At 42.3% G+C, this 13,575-nt stretch overlaps 1 protein-coding gene across 2 annotated transcripts in view; it reads right to left on the bottom strand.

The window, feature by feature from the left end:
- IFT88 (intraflagellar transport 88) overlaps positions 1–2,437 on the bottom strand; it is a 131,512-nt gene extending 129,075 nt beyond the window's left edge. Inside the window, exon 1 of one of the 2 annotated variants that reach the window (XM_041766463.1) lies at positions 2,259–2,437. The gene's annotated coding sequence lies outside the window, so the exon portion shown is untranslated. The remainder of the gene's footprint in view (positions 1–2,258) is intronic. The other variant, XM_041766462.1, reaches the window with a different exon arrangement.
- Between the last annotated feature and the right edge of the window lie 11,138 nt (positions 2,438–13,575).

Genomic DNA, 13,575 nt, shown 5'->3' with positions numbered 1-13,575 from the left:
CTTGTATGTCTTTGGAGAAATGTCGTTAAGATGCTTCACCCATTTTTTAAAACCTGGGTTATTTGTTTTACCTGAGTTACAAATATTCTTTATACATTAATATTTTTTTATCCCATTCTATGCACTGTCCTTTCATTTTCTTGATAGTATTCTTTGAAGTATCCTTTGAATTTTGATGATGCACAATTTACCCATTTTTTTCCTTGGTTGCTTGTGCTTTTAGTGTTACATCAAAAAAAACCCACTGCCTAACCTCAAGAAGATTTACACCTGTTTTCTTTTAAGAGCTTTATAGCTTTAGCCCTTACATTTAGGTCTTTTAAGTTAACCTTTCATTACTTTTTAGAGATGAAAACTCACTACTATGAAAGAAAATGTCAATCAGGTAGAAACGTTCACTTCAAATACCACTAATGGAAAAAAAAAAAAAAACAAATACCACTAATGGTATTAAAAGTCACTTGTACACAAACTCTCAGCTATAAAATAAGTCATGGGGATGTAAATTATAGCAAAGAGATTATAGTCATAATATTGTAGGGATCCCTGGGTGGCGCAGCGGTTTGGCGCCTGCCTTTGGCCCAGGGCGCGATCCTGGAGACCTGGGATCGAATCCCACGTCGGGCTCCTGGTGCATGGAGCCTGCTTCTCCCTCTGCCTGTGTCTCTGCCCCTCTCTCTCTCTGTGTGACTATCATAAATAAATAAAAATTAAAAAAAAAAAGATCTTAAAAAAAATATTGTAGTAACTTTGGTGACAGATGGTAACTAGATTTATTGCGATCATTTTGGAATGTACATAAATTTCAAATCACTATCTTGCACACTAGAAACTCACATAAGGTGTATGTCAACTACAAGAAATAAAAAATTTAAAAAATAAGTCATTCATATAAGATATAGAAAATATCTTTAAAACATTAGCTCAGAAAATGCTAAGCTAGTGGTTCTCAAACTTTAGCATGCATAGGAAACCTCGGGGATTGCTAAAATACAGATTGTTACTCCCCCAGCAGCAGAGTCTGTGACTCATTAGGTCCTGATGGGAGTCATGATCACCCCTCGGCCCTCACAGTGTGCATTCCCAACAAGTTCCCAAGTGTTGCTGATGATGCTGGTCTGAGAACCCCACCGTGAGGGTTTTTGCTAACCAAGAACCTTCTAAGTATGAGCCCTATTTCCGTCCGCTCAGCTTACATGCACGTCATGAAAACAAGCAACTTTTAGAACTAGATATCCTTCCTGCTGGGTTGCAAGCACAGTGGAATTAGTTTACATCCGAGACTTTTGCTGAACAGACATATAGTGAGCAAATTAATTTAAAAGATGTAGAAAGTAAGGCCAGGGGAGGTGAAGTACGGGTAGCAGAACAAATACAACTTCGGTTTTCTGGATTCCCCAAGCCATCAAAAGCAGTTTGTGCACCTAGAATGCCACTCATGTTGAAACAACCTGGGGATAATACTACAATATAAATCAAATGCCGATAACACCTTTTTAAAAAAAATGTAAAAGTCGCCTTTATGATACTCTCCCACAGACTATGGCGGATAGTCCACATCCAAGATGCCCACTGTAGTTCCTCAGAAGCTCACAACCAGAAAACCCACTTGGTAAAAGGAAAAGTGGAACTTTAGCCCTAGAAAGAATCTTGGAAAAACAATACTCCTTCATCTTTGTGAGACTAAGCACAGGTTTACGGCCTCTGCGGTGTCCTCTCCTAATTCACAAATTAAATGTTTTACTGGAAATCTTCAAAAGGTTTACATAACAAAAAACTAAGGATGAATGTGACCTGTATCTGCTACGACACGCAAAGGCTGGCGGAAAGGTCCCCTGTGGGTCGAGCCTGCCAGCGGAGCGGGGCCGCTGTGGGACCGCTGTGGGACCGCTGTGGGACCGCTGTGGGACCGCTGTGGGACCGCCGGCCGGTGCGCCGCCCCGCGGACAGCAGCAGCAACCGGTCCCGAGGGGCGAGGGGCGAGGGGCGGGGGGTGGGAGGGGCCGGGGCGGGCGGGGCGGGCGGGGCGGGCAGGCCGCGCAGCCGGGCAGCCGGGCAGCCGGGCAGCCGGGCAGCCGGGCAGCCGGGCGGGGCGGAGGAAGGCGCCGCCGGGGAGGCCCCGCGCCCCGCGAGCCAGCCCCGCCCCGCCCCGCGCGGAGCTGAGCGCCGAGAAGCCTCGGGGGCGTGCCGCCAGGGCCCGGCCTCCCACCACCGCCAGCCGCGGCTCAGGCGCTCCTCGGCCCGGGCCCTTCTCCTACCTCGCGGTGAGGGGAGCAAGACGACCGCGAGTCAGCCGGGGAACGACGCGGCTTTCTCGAGAATCTACTAAGAGCCCGCCTAGGCCCGAGCGCTGCGCCCGAGTTGTTGCCACGCGCGGAATCCAAGCAAACGGCTCCCACAGTCCTCCGCGCCAGACCCGGGCGGGGGCGAGGCCAGAGAGGAGGGCGGCCGGGAGGGGGCGGGGCCCGGTGGGGGCGGAGCCAGAGAGGAGGGCATCCGGGCGGGGGCGGGGCCCGCGGGGGCGGGGCCAGGGAGAAAGGGGCGGGGCCGCCCCGAGCGGGACTAGGGTGAAGGTGAGGATACCCGGTGCGATGGCCTTTGTTTGGAGTGTGAAGGAAAGAACCCAACAGTTTGTAAATCCTGATGAAATCTGCCAGAAGGATTACTCAGAAATGATACTGGATTATAAAATATCTCCTGTAGCCGCCACATTGATGTGAGCTGAGAAACCGAGTCGTGCAGTCATTGACTGTCCTTCGTCACCCTGTAAAGTGGCTTAAGTGAGATCCTGTCTCAGAGGCACCGGCTTCTCTCCTTCCTCGTGTGCAGGTGTTTCCATAGCATCCTGTATACACCTTATGCAGGTTCTCAAGGTAATCTTGTCTGGTGTGAGCCTTAAAGGGCAGAACTGAAAGTTTGTGTCCCAAGCACCTAGAACCAGGTTCATACTAAAAATAAAGGCGCAGTATGAATGAGAAATTCATAATTGTTTAATATCATTAAAGTTTGTTTTAAATTTTGAAGATTAATGGGGGTTATGCATGGGAAGTCTAGATACTAGTAAATGAGTTTCAAACATTAAGTGTATGTTAGACTACATTTTTAGCAATACATTTTATGTATGTCAATATAGTATTTTAATTATTCACAAGGTTATCTTGAGGGAAAAATGATGTACAGTAAGGAGAGACCATTTTTTTAATGAATCTCGGGACTACTGTGGTTAAGGCAACTAAACTAGTCTCTAGTACCTAGTTTTTTGTCAAACACTAGTACAGATGTTGCTGTGAGGATTTTTTAGGAAATGAGTAACAGTTAAGATTTTGAGCACAGCAGATTACCCTATATAGTGTGGGTGGGCCTCATCCAATCCATTGAAAGACTTATGAGAAGAGACTGATGTCCCTGGAAGAGGATGGAATTCTCCCTCCAGACTGCCTTCAGTCCCCAGCTGCCATATCAATTCTTCCCTAGGTCTCCAGCCTGCTGTCCTGCCCTGCATATTTTGGATTTGGCCATACCACAATTGCATGAGCCAATTCCTTAAAATAAATCTTAATATATGCCTTCTTTTGGTTCTCTTTCTGTGGAGAACTCTGACCAATAGAACTACTCAAGGATGTTTGTACAGGAAGAGTTTTGGGACATTGAGATGGTTGCAAAGGCAGGTGTGTTGCTGTCCTAAAGATAATGTCTCTCTGATGCAAAGGCTGGGCACTTTGGCCTGCAGTCGGTTATAAAAGATTGAAGTTCTTAAGTTCAGGGTTCCTCAGCTGTGACACAAACCCATTGCATGTGCAGCATCCACCTGGGCTACCATCATGGGACTTGGGAGGCAAGAAGAACTGAAGCTCAGGCTGCTTACTGTACTGTGAAGAATAAAGTCCTTTGGCTCTGATCCAGTACTTTCTGCAAGCATTTATGAAACTGTGTTAGATTGTTAGCGTGGAAAGAGGGTAAATCCTTACACAATTTTTGATAGTATCTAGCTATAATGCCTAGCTTAAAGCATGTGTTTATTATATATTTGTTGAATTAATTAGGGAACAGTGTACAGCTCTTCTCTCAAGTTGTTGCACTTCAATATATAAGACAATTTTTGTTATCTTTTTAGGTTTCCAAGCTATAAATTTCTAGTTCTCTCAGAAAAAAAATTTTTTGAAAATGAGTTCAAGTTCCTTTATGCTTGGTTGCTCTTTAAGCATGATACAGTTCCTTACCTAGAGAGTGGTCAATCATCTCCTTCATTTTAAATATTGTAATGCAGCTACCACTTATTGAGCATACTCATATTGCCAGACAAAATGTTGGGGTCACATAGCTTGTATTTCTCAAAAGCACCACAGAAAGGGTGCCTGGGTAGCTCAGTCGGTTAAGCATCTGCCTTTGGCTCAAGTCATGATCCTGAGGGATTGAAGCTCACATTGGCTCCCAGCAGGAATCTGCTTCACCCTCTCCCACTGCCCTTCTCCACACTTGTGCTCTCTCTCTCTCTCTCAAATAAATAAAAAAATCTTTAAAAAGTAAAAAGCTCCACAGAGAACAGAAATTTTGTCTTTTTTGTTGTAGACTATACCCTAGTGCCTAGGGAAGTGCCTGAAAATAGTTGGCTCTCAATAATTATTTATTGAATAAATTGTCAGGGCTTGTAACATATAAAGGCAGGAGTGAATGAGAAGCAAGCAACAAGCATGAATCTTACATTTAGCATAAGTTATGGGGGGAAAGCTAATGCCACTAGATAATACGAGAACACTATGGGAGAAGCAGATTTGAGAGAGAGAATAAATTTAATTTTGAACATGAACATGTTGAATTTCAGATGTCTGTGAAATGTGCAATAGAGATGTTTGAGTAGGCAACTGTATATAATGATATAAAGCTCAGAGAAGAGATTCCATCTGGAGATATACATTTGGAATTCAGAGGCTTCCAAAATTGATGAAGTTGAAGCCTGGGAGTGAGTGAGATTCTTACTGGGGAGGAGTGTAGGTGGGATGAGAAAAGAGAGCCTAGAACTTAGCCTCAGAAACTTATCATTTAAAGATTTTGATCAAAAATAGCCAAACTATGAAAAGAGCACAAATGTCATTGACTGATGAATGGATCAAGAAGATGTCGTATATATACATAATGGAATATTATTCAGCCATCAAAAGAATGAAGTCTTGCCATTTGCAACAACGTTGATGGAGCTAGAGTGTATTATGCGAAGCAAAATGAGTTAGAGAAAGACAAATGATTTCACTCATATGTGAAATTTAAGACACAAAGCAAATGAGTATATGGGAAGGGGAAAAGAGAAAAACATACTCTTAACAATAGAGAACTAACTAAGGGTTGGTGAAGGGAGGTGGGTGGGGGATGGGCTAAGTGGGTGATGGGTATTAAGGAGGGCACTTGTTATGATGAGCACCGAATGTTATGTGTAAGTAATGAATCACTAAATTCTACTCCTGTAACCAATATTGCATGCTGTTAACTTACTAGAATTTATTTATTTATTTTTATAAATTTATTTTTATTGGTGTTCAATTTGCCAACATATAGAATAACACCCAGTTTTCATCCCATCAAGTGCCCCCCTCAGTGCCCGTCACCCAGTCACCCCCAGCCCCGCTCGCCTCCCCTTCCACCACCCCTAGTTCATTTCCCAGAGTTAGGAGTCTCTCATGTTCTGTCTCCCTTTCTGATATTTCCCACTCATTTTTTCTCTTTTCCCCTTTATTCCCTTTCACTATTTTTTATATTCCCCAAATGAATGAGACCATATAATGTTTGTCCTTCTCTAATTGACTTATTTCACTCAGCATAATACCCTCCAGTTTCATCCACGTGGAAGCAAATGGTAGGTATTTGACGTTTCGAATGGCTGAGTAATATTCCATTGTATACATAAATCACATCTTCTTTATCCATTCATCTTTCAGTGGACACCGAGGCTCCTTCCACAGTTTGGCTATTGTGGACATTGCTGCTATAAACATCGGGGTGCAGGTGTCCTGGCTTTTCATTGCATCTGTATCTTTGGGGTAAATCCGCAGCAGTGCAATTGCTGGGTCGTAGGGCAGGTCTATTTTTAACTCTTTGAGGAACCTCCACACAGTTTTCCATAGTGGCTGCACCAGTTCACATTCCCACCAACAGTGCAGGAGGGTTCCCCTTTCTCCACATCGTCTCCAACATTTGTGGTTTCCTGCCTTGTTAATTGTCCCCATTCTCACTGGTGTGAGGTGGTATCTCATTGTGGTTTTGATTTGTATTTCCCTGATGGCAAGTGATGCAGAGCATTTTCTCATGTGCTTGTTGGCCATGTCTGTGTCTTCCTCTGTGAGATTTCTGTTCATGTCTTTTGCCCATTTCATGATTGGATTGTTTGTTTCTTTGCTGTGGAGTTTAATAAGTTCTTTATAGATCTTGGATACTAGCCCTTTATCTGATAGGTCTTTTGCAAATATCTTCTCCCATTCTGTAGGTTGTCTTTGAGTTTTGTTGACTGTATCTTTTGCTGTGCAAAAGCTTCTTATCTTGATGAAGTCCCAATAGTTCTTTTTTGCTTTTGTTTCTCTTGCCTTCATGGATGTATCTTGCAAGAAGTTACTGTGGCCAAGTTCAAAAAGAAATAAAAGGCATTCAAATTGGCAAAGAAGAAGTCAAACTCTCCCTCTTCACAGATGACATGATACTCTACATAGAAAACCCAAAAGACTCCACCCCAAGATTGCTAGAACTCATACAGTAATTGGCAGTGTGGCAGGATACAAAATCAATGCCCAGAAGTCAGTGGCATTTCTATACACTAACAATGAGACTGAAGAAAGAGAAATTAAGGAGTCAATCCCATTTGCACCCAAAAGCATAAGATACCTAGGAATAAACCTAACCAAAGAGGTAAAGGATCTATACCCTAAAAACTACAGAACACTTCTGAAAGAAATTGAGGAAGACACAAAAAGATGGAAAAATATTCCATGCTCATGGATTGGCAGAATTAATATTGTGAAAATGTCAATGTTACCTAGGGCAATTTACACGTTTAATGCAATCCCTATCAAAATACCATGGACTTTCTTCAGAGAGTTGGAACAAATTATTTTAAGATTTGTGTGGAATCAGAAAAGACCCCCAATAGCCAGGGGAATATTAAAAAAGAAAACTATAGCTGGGGGCATCACAATGCCAGATTTCAGGTTGTACTACAAAGCTGTGGTCATCAAGACAGTGTGGTACTGGCACAAAAACAGACACATAGATCAATGGAACAGAATAGAGAATCCAGAAGTGGACCCTCAACTTTATGGTCAACTAATATTCGACAAAGGAGGAAAGACTATCCACTGGAAAAAATACAGTCTCTTCAATAAATGGTGCTGGGAAAATTGGACATCCACATGCAGAAGAACGAAACTAGACCACTCTCTTGTACCATACACAAAGATAAACTCAAAATGGATGAAAGATCTAAATGTGAGACAAGATTCCATCAAAATCCTAGAGGAGAACACAGACAACACCCTTTTTGAACTAACTAGAATTTAAATAAAAATCAGGAAAAAATTAAATGCTTTGTAGAGGATCCCTTAATGATTCTCATTAATAGCCTGATATATTGAAGCAAAACAAGGAAAATGAAAATAGAGGAAGCTAAAGGAAGAAACTGTCAAACGAATGGACAATGATGGTGCATGTGGATAAGAGATCAAGTAAGTTGTACTTGGCAATATGGAAGTCATCATTGGCTTAGCTAGAGTCCTTTCACTGAATGGTGATACAGAAGACTCTACCACATTTATTGGCAATTGGTGATGAAACAGAGACTGGATATTGGGTCTCAGGAAGCCTGGCTATTAATGGAAAGAGACAAAGCAGTAGTAGATGGCATGGGGTTTGGGAGTCCAAGTAGAGTTTTTGTTGGTCTGTTTTTTAAGATGGAAGATACTAGAGCATGCCTGAATGCTGATGGAAATAATCCAGTAGAAAGTGGTTGAGGATGCAGGAGAGATAGCTGATTTTGAGAGGACTGTGGGGGATTCCAAGGTTTGCAAAAGGTGGAGAAGGTATAGAATTGGCAGAGAAGAGAACACACTAACTAGAGAAATACAGTAACATTTCTTAGTAAGTGTGTGGGTTCAGTTGATACTGATGATCATGAATAGGTAGCGATGCTCGTCTCCCCTATTGTCTGGTACTTTCCTGTCCCATTTTCTTGACTGGATTGTATTTACTTCACTAAGTAGAGACATAAAGAAGGCAATAGTGGATTCCATCCAGGGTTGGAATTTGTTAGGTAGTTGCAAAGAGAGCAGAAGCGAAAAAAGAGTTTTAATGGTAGAAATGAAATTTAGGGATCCCTGGGTGGCGCAGCGGTTTGGCGCCTGACTTTGGCCCAGGGCCCGATCCTGGGGACCCGGGATCGAGTCCCACGTTGGGCTCCCGGTGCATGGAGCCTGCTTCTCCCTCTGCCTGTGTCTCTGCCTCTCTCTCTCTCTGTGTGACTATCATAAATAAATAAAAATTAAAAAAAAAAAAGAAATGAAATTTAATATAAATAAAAGGGGAACTGAATTAAAGGGATCTAATGAATAGGAAGAAAGTAGAGGAATCAGGTTAGAAGTGCTGATGAGATCAGAGGAACAACTGGAATAGGGTTATTTCAAAAGATTAGAGAGTAGTCCTTCTGAATGAATGATGATGGAAGCAGTACAGCTTTCAGATGGTCACAAGGTCCAGGATTTGATGATAGGTGTGATCCGGAGGAATTCATTTGGAACTAGAAGTCCAGAGTTGAATTCACTGGAATAAGGTATACTGAGACAGGTGGCAAAAAAATTGAAGGAGAGCAAGGAGAAAGTTGGGAGATGTTTGAAAAAAGGTATACCAGATGGCTCAAGATTCACAGCCACAGAAGGTTTGCAAGAGGGTGGGGAGTAACCAGTGGTCTGGAAGCAGTGTGGGGAAGTCAAAAGAAGCTACTAACCCTACTTCCTGCCTCTGAGTTCTGTGAGCAGTGAGAGAGTAACCAGAGAGGTCTTCATGGGAAGCATTGTCCTTGGAGGACAGCCAGTTTTCCCCATGAAAGCAGAGAGGTGGGAGAGCACTGGGGAAAGACTTGAAGATGTGGGGGAAACCATCAATCACAGAACGAAAATTCCAGTGGACTAGGGAAGGCTTGGACCAGAGTATGACCACTGACAGGGACGACTTGTTCTCTGGGTAGTGACCAAGGACAACAGGAACGTGAAAGGGGATGGATTTAGATTGGACACTCTCTGCGAGGGCTTGGGCACATAGTCCTAGCATAATTCTGCTCGAGACTGAAAGAGAGATGCAGTGTTTCCTTTCTGCATGGTCAGCTGTTGATGGTGGTTGCAGGTCATCAGCAGTGGCTGGCAGCCAGGAGCAAGTGGGCACCAGCCTTGTGGACATTTATTCAGTGGAAGGTAGTGGAGAATAAGTATATTCAGTCTGGTTTTTGACAATAGCTTGATGCTCTTACAGTTGCTGGGTCAGTGCTCCTAAAGGTCTGTCAATAGAGATTGTCTGTCATCCATCAATGATTCTATCTTGCCTGCTACATTTGTCTCCAGTCATTCCTCCCCTCTCCATCTCCCTACTACCTACAGCATCTGGGCAACCATCTTCTCTCATCTGTCTGGCTACCATAACTTCCTAATTTTTCTCACTGCTTTTTCTTTACTCTTCTATATTGCTCTCGTTCAATTTATTGCCACACTGTAGTCAAAGTTATGATCCTTATGTGAATATCTGATCACAGTATTCCCTGCTTAGAACCTTTTTGTGCCCTCTTTCCCCACTCTACTTTGACCTCCAGACAAAGTCTAAGCTCAGAACATGGCTTATGAGGCCCTTCACAGTCTTAGTACTCAGGATTCTTTGCTGCAGCCAAGAAAAACTAATTCATGCTAACTTTATCAGAAAAGGAATTCTTAAGAGAGATATCAGGTAACTTACAGTTTTGTCAGAGAGGCTAAGGAATAAGGCTTGGAAAACAAAAGAAACTCAGGGAGGTAAGGCACAGACAAAATCAAATCAGAGGAATAACCTGCCTAAATCATGGAGAGCAACCCTCAAAGTTTGCTCAGAACTGAGGGAATCTTCAGGATGTTGGATTTTCAATCATAAAACCAGGAAAACCCTGGGCAAACCAGGATAAATTGGTCACCTTACTGAGTCTGCTGCTGTAGGGATGTGTCATCTTGATACCTTAGTATTTGCTCTCCGCTTGATTCCTGCCATCTTGGACCCTTGATGACACATAGCTGTATTCTGCTGTTTTCTGACATGGTCTGCCTTATCACTGGACACTGGGTTCTAAGCACCGTGAATTATTTCTAACCATCCTGCCCTTCCTTTTCCTCCATCCAGAGTCAAAAAGTCCCAGCTGGGAACATGAGCTGACTGGCATTGGCTCAGAACACCAGGTATCAGGAGCTCAAAGACAGGGTCTCTGCTCCCTTTGAGCTTCTTCTTCCTGATTTTGGAGGAAGTGCAAAATGGAAAGGGTATTCAGCTGTGAGACGCCCAAAATGACTAACATCCATGATCCTTCCCTCTTTTTTGCCCTCCTCACTTGCATATTATGCCCCAGGCTATACTTAACATATTTCAAGCCACTGGAAACAATCCTGATCTCTCTCACGTCCAGGCCTTCACACAAGCTGTTTTTTTTTTTTTCTGTTTTTGTTTGTTAATATTTTCTTTATTCATTTGAGAAAGGGAGAAAGAGAGAGAATGAGCAGGAGGGAGGGGCGAAGAAAGAGGGAGAGCAGACTCCCTGCTGTGCAGAGAGCCCAACCCTAGGATCAGGACCTGAGCTGAAGGCAGACGACGCTTCACTGACTGAACCACCTAGGCGCTCATTTTGGTTTGGGTTTTTTTCTAAAATGGTCTTTCTACGGTCCTCTCAACCTAGCCACCTCTTTCTCCAGGATGCCTTCCCTAGTCCTTGATGTATTATTTTGCTACGGCTGCCAGAACAAAATACCACAGCCAGGGTGGTTCAAACAACAGAAGCTTATTTTCTCTCAGCTGTGGATGTTGGAAGTCCATGATCAGAGTGTCCACAGGGTTGGTTTCTGCTGCACATCTCTCCTTCGTTTACAGATACTGCTCCCTTGCTGCTTCACACAGTTGTCCCTCTGTGTGTGGTACCCCTGGCATCTCACTGTGTGTCCTAATCCCTTCCTGTAGGAACACTAGTCCGATTAGATTGAGACTCATCCTAAAGGCCTCATTTTAACCGAATTACCTTTTTTTTTTTTTTAATGTGGATCCCTTCATGAATTAGTGTGTCATGTTAATCTTCTTCATATCATTCCAGTGTTAGTATATGTGCTGCTGAAGCAAACACTAACCTAACACTACCTCTTTAACCAAATACAGTCACATTCTGAGATACTAGGGGTTAGGGTTTCAACATACGAATTTGTGGGAACAAAATTCAGTCCACAACACCTAGTTTACGTTGGGTCGTATATATGCCTAGAGCATGTTGATTGTTTGCTATCAGTGCACCGTAGCACAGTTTTATAGTTACTACTTATATATGTAAAAGTTCACCCAAATCAGCCACATATTGCTGCTCACCACTGGGTTCCTACCCTAGTACAATAAAACTTAGTTTATCTGATAAGTAATTTAGGCACTGTGAAAACTCTTCATCTATTCTTCCCAGAAAAATACCATGAAATGCGGTTATTGCTCGTTAAATATTTAAAATTATCATGCTTTTTTTCTACCCTAAAAGTTAAAAGCAGGGATGCCTGGATGGCTCAGCGGTTGAGCATCTGCCTTCTGCCCAGGGAGTGATCCTGCAGTCCCAGGATGGAGTCCTGTATTGGGCTCCCTGCATGGGGCCTGCTTCTCTCTCTGCCTATGTCTCTGCCTCTCTCTCTATGTCTCTCGTGAATAAATAAATAAAATCTTAAAAAAAAAAAAAAGTTAAAGGCAAATTTGCCTGAAAATGCAGGGGGAAATTTTTTCCCTCATTTTTCAAATAACAGACCCATTCTTTCATGGGGTTAATGACCTGACCAGTAAACCGTATAATCCTTTTTATCCTTATTAGGAAGATAGTCACTGCTCAATACTTTGAAAATATGATCACTGATGTTCCAGATTCTCTTTTCCTTTTACTGTTTGTATGATACAGCAGTAACCTATACTCCTACCTGGATGTTTTATTAGGAGCTTGCTTTGTGTTGAAAATTGCAAGAAAGAAGGAGTAGGCCTAATTTTACAGTTTCTACATCAAATGTACTGTACTCTCTCCCTTTAGATGCACTTAAATGAGATTCATATTCCTTAATATGAAAAAAACTGCTTTTCCAACTGGCACCAACCGAGTCTGAAGAAATCCTTATGGCTTTGGGAAGGATCTTTAGATCCTAAATTGTAGGTAGACCCTGTACTCACAGTTTAAATAAATATCACACTTTGTGCTGAGACTTTTAAGATTTCTTACTTGTGAGTTACAAATTAACTTTAGCCTGCTTGATAATTTTAATCTGTTCTAAAATAGATGGACATTGGACTGTACATTGCCATAATAAGAGAGTCCCATTCCATTCACAACACAAAAACTAGAGGCATTAACAAGTTGAAATTAATGTGTAATATATAAGGAGGCAGGAGGTGCTTCAAGTTGTACCCACACTATCACATGCCCCAAGGGTAGCATCTGAAATGGACAAAACACAGTTTAACCTAGGAGATTCTAAATTATGACTAGGGAGTGCTCACTAAAGTCCAACCATTAATTTTATAGTATATTGTTTTCCAAAGGGGAATCAGCCAAATAGTCAATGACTGAACGTTATCACAACTTACAACTTTACAAGGTTGAAAAGGCAAACTCTTGGCCTTCTAATGGTAAAGTAATCCAGTTCCAAGGCACACATAAAAATAAAATTAACGAGGGGTGCCTGAGTGGCTCAGTGGGTTAAGCGTCAGCTCAGGTCAAGATCCTGGGGTCCTGAGATCATGGAGCCCAGTGTCCGGCTCCCTGCTCAGTAGGAAATCTGCTTCTCCCTCTTCCTCTGCCCGACCCCTCACTCAGCACGCTCTCTCTCAAATAAATAAATAAAATCTTTTTAAAAAATAGAACAAAATTAATGACAATGGCTACCTATTACTCAAGTATGCTAGTCATACAGCCCGTACAAAGCACTTGGTTGCTTTTGCCTCTTTCCCTTTTGAATTCCTCTCTCTCATCCTGGATCATTCCTTCTATCTTAAATCTAGCTCTAAAATCTTATTACTACCAAAAATTCTTAATGTATGCAGCAAAAAAGAGCCTAATAACTAAATTGATTGGTGTAAATCTTTAGGATTAGCCACATTTTATCACAACTCTTCAATATTCTTTCGGATTTTTCATCCAAAATTGATAGTTTTCAGTAAAAAAAAAAAAAAGTGTGCCTTAACTAGAGATTTCACAGGGATATCTAACAGTTGTGTTGAGTTTACCACTTTCTAGGTATAAGCACAACTTCAGTTTCTATTCCTATTAATTTTGCCAGTATTTACTCCATCTACACTCAAAACCCTCCATTT

Source organism: Vulpes lagopus, chromosome 8 (assembly GCF_018345385.1).
Source record: "Vulpes lagopus strain Blue_001 chromosome 8, ASM1834538v1, whole genome shotgun sequence".
NCBI classification, from domain to species: Eukaryota; Metazoa; Chordata; class Mammalia; order Carnivora; family Canidae; genus Vulpes; species Vulpes lagopus.
This window is presented reverse-complemented; position numbering and strand designations above follow the sequence as displayed.